The 8174-nt window shown below is 39.2% G+C and overlaps 1 pseudogene; it reads right to left on the reverse strand.

Moving 5' to 3' along the window:
- The window catches only part of LOC125856098 (homeobox-leucine zipper protein HDG11-like), a 28070-nt pseudogene extending 23613 nt beyond the window's left edge, over positions 1-4457 (reverse strand).
- Between the last annotated feature and the right edge of the window lie 3717 nt (positions 4458-8174).

The following is an 8174-nucleotide window of genomic DNA, read 5'->3' on the forward strand; positions in this document are numbered from 1 at the left end:
TCTTCTTGAGAAACTACTTGATCCCTTCAGTGTTTCCACATGTGTTGGTGAGTCTATTCTAGCTCAGAAAGTTTATCGTGATTGTGTCCTTTTTTTCAATCACAAGGACACCATGACTAACTTAGTTGAGCTAGATATGGTGGACTTTAATGTTCTTCTAAGTATGGACTGGCTTCATGGTTGTTATGCCTCATTTAATTGTAAAACTCGAGTAGTTAAGTTCCAGTTTCCTAATGAGTCGGTTATATAGTGGAGGTGTAGTTGAGGAGTGCCTAAAGGTCATTTCATTTCATACCTTAAGGCGAGAAAGTTAGTTTCCAAGGGGTGCATCTATCACTTAGTCCGAGTTAATGACTCTACTGTTGAGACACCACCTATTAAGTCAGTTCCAGTTGTGAGTGAGTTTCCAGAGGTCTTTCTAGATATTCATCCTGATACTTGACCTATCTCTATTCCGCCATATAGAATGGCTCCAACTGAGTTGAAAGAGTTAAAAGAGCAGTTGAAAAATCTCCTTGATAAAGGTTTTATTTGATCAAGTGTCTCACCTTGGGGCGGTTTAGTCTTATTTGTGAGGAAGAAGGATGGTTCTCGTAGGATGTCTATTGATTACCACCAATTGAACAAGGTTACTATCAAGAATAAGTATCCTCTTCCGAGAATTGATGATCTATTTGATCAACTTTAGGGTGCCACTTGTTTTTCTAAGATAGACCTCAGATCAGGCTATTACCAGTTGAGGGTAAGAGAGAGTGATATCCCAAAGACATCATTCGGGACCCGTTATAGTCATTATGAGTTTTTAGTTATGTCTTTTGACTTGACTAATGCTCCTGCAACATTCATAGATCTTCTTAGCATAGTGTTTAAGCCTTATCTTGATATGTTTGTTATCTTGTCCATTGATGAAATTCTAATTTATTAGAGGAATGAGGCAAATCATGATACTCATCTCACAATAGTTCTACAAACCCTCAAGGATAGAGAGTTGTATGCCAAATTCTCTAAGTGTGAGTTTTGGCTTGAGTTTGTGTCATTCTTAGGCCACATTGTTTCCATTGATGGAATTCCAGTTAATACTCAGAAGATATAGGTAGTGCAAAATAGGCCTAGACCAACATCTTCGACATATATTAAAATTTTCTCGGGATTGGTTGGGTATTATAGGAAGTTTGTGGAGGAGTTTTCTTTTATCTCATCCCCTTTGATTGAAGACAACAACGTTTCAATTGGTCTGAAGCTTGTGAGAGGAGCTTTCAGAAATGGAAAATTAGGTTTGACTACTGCCCAATATTGACCTTACCGGAGGGTACACAAGGTTTTGTGGTGTATTGTGATGCGTCTAGAGTTGGACTAGGTTGTGTATTGATGCTGAATGGAAAAGTTAGAGCTTATGCCTCCAGACATATTAAGATTCACCAAAAGAATTACCCAACCCATGATCTACAGTTGGTTGTTGTAGTGTTTTCTTTGAAAATATGGCGTCACTATCTTTATGGTGTTCATATCGATGTGTTCACCGATCACACGAGTCACTAGTATGTATCAGTTAGAAAGAGCTTAATCTCAAATAGAGGAAGTGGTAAGAGTTACTCAAGGATTATGACATGAGTATTCTATACCACCCAGGTAAGGCTAATGATGTTGTTGATGCTTTGAGTAGGTTGTCTACGGGTAGTACTTCCCATGTTGAGGAAGGCAAGAAAGAGTTAGCGAAAGATGTGCACAGACTTGCATGCTTGGGAGTCTTTTTGTTGGATTCCAACGAATGTGGAGTAGTGGTGATGAATGGGGCTGAATCACTATTAGTGTCTGAAACGAAAGAGAAACAAGACCAAGACCCTATTTTTCTTGATTTGAAGGAAAATGTTCATAGGCAGAAAGTGATGGCTTTTGAACAAAAGCGAGATGGTGTATTGATTTATCAAGATAGATTGTGTGTACCAAAGGTGGATGAACTCCATGAGAGGATCATGGAGAAAGCTTATAGCTCCAGATATTTGATCCATCCTAGTTCCACAAAGAAGTATCGCGACTTCCGAGAAGTCTATTAGTGGAGTAGTGTGAAGAAGTGTATTGCTTAGTTCGTTGCTAAGTGCCCGAATTGTAAACAAGTTAAAGTAGAATACCAGAGACCCGGTGGTATGGCTCAGAATATAGATATTCCGGAATGGAAGTGGGAGATGGTCAATATGGATTTCATCACTGGTTTGTCGCAGTCTCGCAGGAAAAATAATTCTATTGGGTAATTGTAGATCAGATGACTAAATCAGCCCACTTTGTGCCGGTGAAGACTAGCTATTCAACAGAAGAGTATGCTAGATTATATATTCAAGAGATAGTCAGATTTCATGGAGTTCTGGTGTTCATCATTTCAGATAGAGGTGCACAATTCCGCGCATAATTCCAAAAGTCTTTCTAGAAAGGTTTGGGTTCGAAGGTAAATTTGAGTATTACTTTCCATTCTCAGACTGATGGCCAAGCAGAGTGCACGATTCAGACTTTAGAGGGTATGTTGAGGGCTTGTGTGATCAATTTCAAGGGTAATTGGGATGGTCACGTACCTCTCATTGTATTTTCTTGCAACAACAATTATCACTCTAGCATCCAGATGGCTCTTTATAAGGCTTTTTATAGGAGAAGATGTAAATATCCTATTGGATGGTTTGAGGTTGGTAAGGCTAGGTTGATAGGACCAGATTTAATTCATCAAGCTATGGAGAAACTGAAGCTTATTCAAGAAAGGTTGAAAACAGTGCAGAGTCGTCAGAAATCCTATACAGATGTTAGGAGAGGAGACTTGAAGTTTGAGGTGGATGATTGGGTCTACTTGAAGGTGTCACCCATAAAGGGTGTTATGAAATTTGGTAAGAAGGGGAAACTTAGTCTCCGGTATATTGGTCCTCACAGGATATACAAGAGGATTGGCATTGTAGCCTATGAGTTGGAGCTACCGCAAGTGTTAGCAGCAGTCCATCCGACGTTTCACATTTCAATGTTGAAGAGATGTATGGACGATCCGTCACTTAGTAGGTAAAAAATATTTTTATTAAGGACAACCTATCTTATGAGGAGATACCCCTTGAGATACTTGATCGACAGGTTCGCAAGTTGAGAACAAAAGAGGTTGCATTAGTCAAGGTATTATGGAGGAACTAGTTTGTTGAGGAAGCTACTTGGGAGGTTGAGGAGGATATGAAGAAGAGATACCCACATCTCTTTCCTTTCGGAGAAATTCCTGACCAAGGTAATGATTTCTAAAAAGCACACTTCAATTGATAAGCTATGTTGTGTTAAATTGCAGTTGGGTGTTTGAGTTGAGTGTCAGATGTTTCCACCATTAGTTCTACTTTGACCCTGGATTAGCCTTCGCATGATTAGGGTCTAGCTATTAGATAGCAACTAAACTCATCCAAATTTCTGTTGTTCAATAATTTTCACGTTTATTACCTCCTTGGTCCGGCAAGTAGGAATGAGGTGAGTTCTAACGTTGTGCACCACTAGAAAGCATTCTAGATGAGAGGACTAACAATGCATGCATAAACACTATTCTAGAGTTACTTATTTATTAGTCATACATTGTTAATATCTCAAAGTTCGCACAACCCTAGTTGTGGATTTAGATACTCATGCTTGAGAGTTTACAATTCATATTAGGGTTAATAAGATGAATCATGAACTTTCAATCAAAATAGATGAATACCATAATCTTCAATTGAAAGTCAAAAGCAAATTGCATAAAACGAGCTTCAAGAATTAAATTGCTAAATTGTTTGCAAAATAATCCCAAAAGCCAAGAACAATAGTCTCCAAAAAGGTCTAACCCCCAAAAACTAAAATTTTAACTTGTTTTTATAGTAGCAATGTCCTAAACAAAGTAGGATTTAGACGCGATTTCAATCGACGACACAAACGACGAACCATGGATCAGCCTACGGTCTGTGGTTCACCTCTGTGGGTCAGTAGTTGGCCAAAATTCAAGGTCTTCAATCGACAGTTGCCACCTACGGTCCGTGGATTGACTTACGGTCGATCATGTTCCTCCATGGTTCAAGTACTGGAACTCAACTTTCTAAATCAAACGACGGCCAATGATCAACGGTCCGTCACTCAAGCTATATGGAATCATTTGCCTCTGTGGTTCCACACTTAGTAAGACTTCCTTGAAAACACATCTACGCCACTCAATCTACGGCTTGTCAACTGACTGACGGCCCGTGGTTGGGCCCCGTCAACTGCCACTTTTGCTACTTCAGCTCTTTTCTCACTCAACCACTCCAAACCTATTTCCTGCAAAAATCACATAAATATACCATCATATAGAATAACAAAATGTCCAAGAATAACACAAACTTCAAGTGAAATGCATCAAAAAAATCGTAAACTCACAGTACATCAATAACACTCACTGGTAAAGATCTCGGCATAAAAACACTCTCCGGCAAGGACCTCGGCATAATAACTTATCACATGCCTCATTACGGTTTTTACAATCAATATCACACCACATGGAAAAGACAACAAATCATACAATTCAAGTCCACAATAATTCTTTCAAGCTTTTCATCATTCAATAAATAAGGGTTACAATAAGGCAATTCACATTGTCATGTTCATCACATAGCCCTTTTCATTTCAACCTAATTTTATTCATTTAGATATAACAAGTGGACAATTTAAACCCTTCACCTCATTTTCATTACTCCCAACACACAATCAACAATGGAACCATACAAATTTAACTAGAATACAAGATTTAGGAAGCCATTTACCTTCAATCAATAAAGAATCACTCTAATAGTTGACTCTTCCCCTTCTAAACCCCTCTTGAAGCCACACAATTTATAATAATCAAGTATTTACAATAATTTTTTGGAAACAATACCCCCATTAATCTTCTTGAAAGGTGGGTCAATCATCATAAAAACCAATTATAAAATTAAGGTCTGAATCTAAAATTTAATACTTGAAAACATAACTCAATGCTTTAGGAGCTCATTAGGGAAAAAAACTTCGAAATAGGACATGAAATCAGTTCACAAACTCCATTTTAGCAAAGAACTTGGGTTCTTGAAAAAACACATCATTTACCAATATAAACCTCATATTTTGATGTTAAAAATCAAAATTAATCAAAGGAACTGAAGGTTTAAGATCTAGAGAACTTACCCAACTGATCTAGCACATAAATCCCTTCAAAATTCACCACCAAAGGTTTCCTAAGTTAAAAAATGGTGAAATGATGCTTAAACCCTTAAATGAGAGGGAAAACCCCTCTTAGGTATCTCTTAAGTGAACCAGGGATTCACTTAAGTGAACCTTGCTAAAAACGCGAGTTTCGCTTACGCGAAGCCTCCTTCGCAAAAGTGAAGGTTGCTTAAGAGACAAGCCTATCGGTTAAGAGAAGATCACTAAGGGAGTGGCCTTTGTAGAAGCAAAGTCTGCAAACAACAACAATATCAGCCGAATTCCAAAACTTTGAAAGGAACCTTGGGATTCGTTAGGAACCCCGCACACACACAAACCACAAATGAAAATCAATTAAACCAAACTTGACGTTCCAAAAATCAATGGAACCGTCAAAACATAATCCAAAAGTCTCTTTGACCCGACATACGTGAAAATCATCAGAAACCAACTCATGTCTAAAAAGACTAAAATAAACTCGGGACCTCTCAAAAATCAACCTAGACCTCACCTAGGCCTAAAATCATTCCCTGAACCCAACATAACTCTCAGAATCCTTATTTGAGTATCTGAACTGCAAATGTTTACCAATGTCAACCCAATTGCTAAATTTTCACAGTTTCACAACTTTGGACCTCAAATCCTAAAAAAGACTCGGAACTAGAAATCGACAACTCTCACTGATCAAATTTCACCTTTTGAGGTTGATGGAATCAAAAGAATCCCATTTCGATGCTCAAAACTCCAAAAGACACTGAAAACCACTTTTTTAAGAACTTGGCCTTCAAACTCAAAACATATCAAATTCATAAAATTTAACTCAAAGTTTAAAACCAAAAATTTTAACTCAATAAAAATGACTAAGGGTCGACATATGGAGGGGAAAAATAGTAATTTCCATGGAGAAATAAAAAATGACCGACCGGGTTATTACAATTGCATAGAGATGACCTTCTCTGCCTTTGAACTGGGCATTTGATCTACCTCCTACCCTACCACACCAAGGTCCTCCTCACACCTCTGGTGACCATCCTATGATCTTAACCATGGGCTACGCATCCAGCCAGAGATTCTACTACTGAAATGGGTTGCGCAGCTTGTGGAAAAGGTGCAATTAACCCTCGTCGAGGACATTCTCTATGCCAATGACCAAGTTCGACATTATCAAAATACCTTTGAGAAGACCACCCACCACATCTTGTACAACCCAAATTTGATCCCCCTCAAATAATGACCTGCATCAGAACCACCCTAATTGTTCAAACATGCCATCTGATGGCCTTGAGTGCCGCTTGGATAGGGCGCCTCCATTAACTCTGGTGCTAATATACTGGGGGAGTGCCTTGTCATAGGAGTTTATGTCCATAAACTAGGAACCAATGTAGGTAACCTTGTGATATGCCCTCTTATCACAACCCTTTAGGCCTTACGATGCGACTCTTCCATAGTATGGGCATGAGAAACAACATCTAAGAAAGCTCTGCCAACTGAAGCGATAGACTATTTCTCAATCAAAAACTTCAACCTCAGATGAGAAATAAAGTAACCATCTCTCTCCTTCTCTTTAGGAAGAATCATGGTAGCATGCTTGGAGAGCTCCTTGAATATTTCTTGATACTTCGACACAATCATGGATCCCTGCTCCAATCTAGGCCACTGATAATATCAGTAATTGAGGTGGGCCTAGACCGCTAAAGAACTATGACCTATATCAGAATCACCTCGACTATACTACTCACCATCTGAGATCTGGAGTTCCTCTTGGACAGACCGGCTAGATTGACCTACGTGTTGATAGCACTTGCAAGGCTTATCATAGGAGTCCTTGCACTAGACTGGAACCGATGTCATTGCCATTGTGACAAGTGCTCTTATCGGTGCCTCCTAGGGCCTCGCAACAGAGATTATTTATAGTTCAGTCATGATCAACAATATCTAAGAAATATCTGCCCGCTGAACCTGTAGAATCTTTCTTAATCTACAACTGCACCGTCAATCCATCGACAAAGAAACAAACTATCTCTTTCTCTCTAGGCAGAATCATGGTAGTGTGCCCTGAGAGCTCATGAAATTAGGCTTATACTCAATAAGGTTATGGAGCCCTACTCCAACATATCAAACTGAATCACAGGTCGATCGTTTACACTCCTCAATTTGAACTACACTAACCCCAGAGTATACAAACTCTCCCTCATGGTCGTCAAAAACTCGTGGGCATCCTCCCCCACAACTCCAAAAAACCTTGGAGGAGTAAGTCTCAAAAACACTATAAGCATCTTCTTATCCTTTAATGACATAGCTCATATTGCGATAGCAACCTGAGAAGGAACGTCTTTTGGTGGCAACACAATTTATGGAGTCGGTACTACCGACTCAACCTAGAATGCTGGTATAGTTGGAGTACGGGACTATTGCATGCCCCCTAGCATGGCTTATAACAGAATGATAGCTTTCTGCAAGTCTAGGGAAATGGCTTGCCCGTTTGTTTGTTGGGCTGGTCCCTGCCTCACATGTTGTGGAGGAATAAGAGTTGGCTAAGGCTCCACAAGACTCGATCCTGAGCTGGTTCTCCAGGTCATGCTCGACCTAGGGGTGTCCTCTACCCCTAGATTGGACTCTATCTTCTGGACCAAGAGCATCGGCCCTTGTCCAAGAACCGTGTATGTGAGGCATGCTGCGAAAGAGTAAAACAAGTAAGTGTCACGTCCTAAACTACCCCCTATATGTGACATGGTGAATAGAATCCCGAAAGACTATAAACAAGCCTTTTGACTTAAGCATGATAAGATAACAATATAGTTGAAATAAAGCATAAAATCATAATATATGTTTCAAGCTACATCTCGTAAGATACTTAAATCATAGTACAAATACTTTAAAATGCAGAAAAACTACTAAGTCTAACAACAAGCCTCTACTTATCATATGTGATTAGGACAAGTCCTAACTAACGAATAGTCTGAAAATTTAAATGACCTAAAGAAATA

This window comes from Solanum stenotomum, chromosome 2 (assembly GCF_019186545.1).
Source record: "Solanum stenotomum isolate F172 chromosome 2, ASM1918654v1, whole genome shotgun sequence".
NCBI lineage: Eukaryota > Viridiplantae > Streptophyta > Magnoliopsida > Solanales > Solanaceae > Solanum > Solanum stenotomum.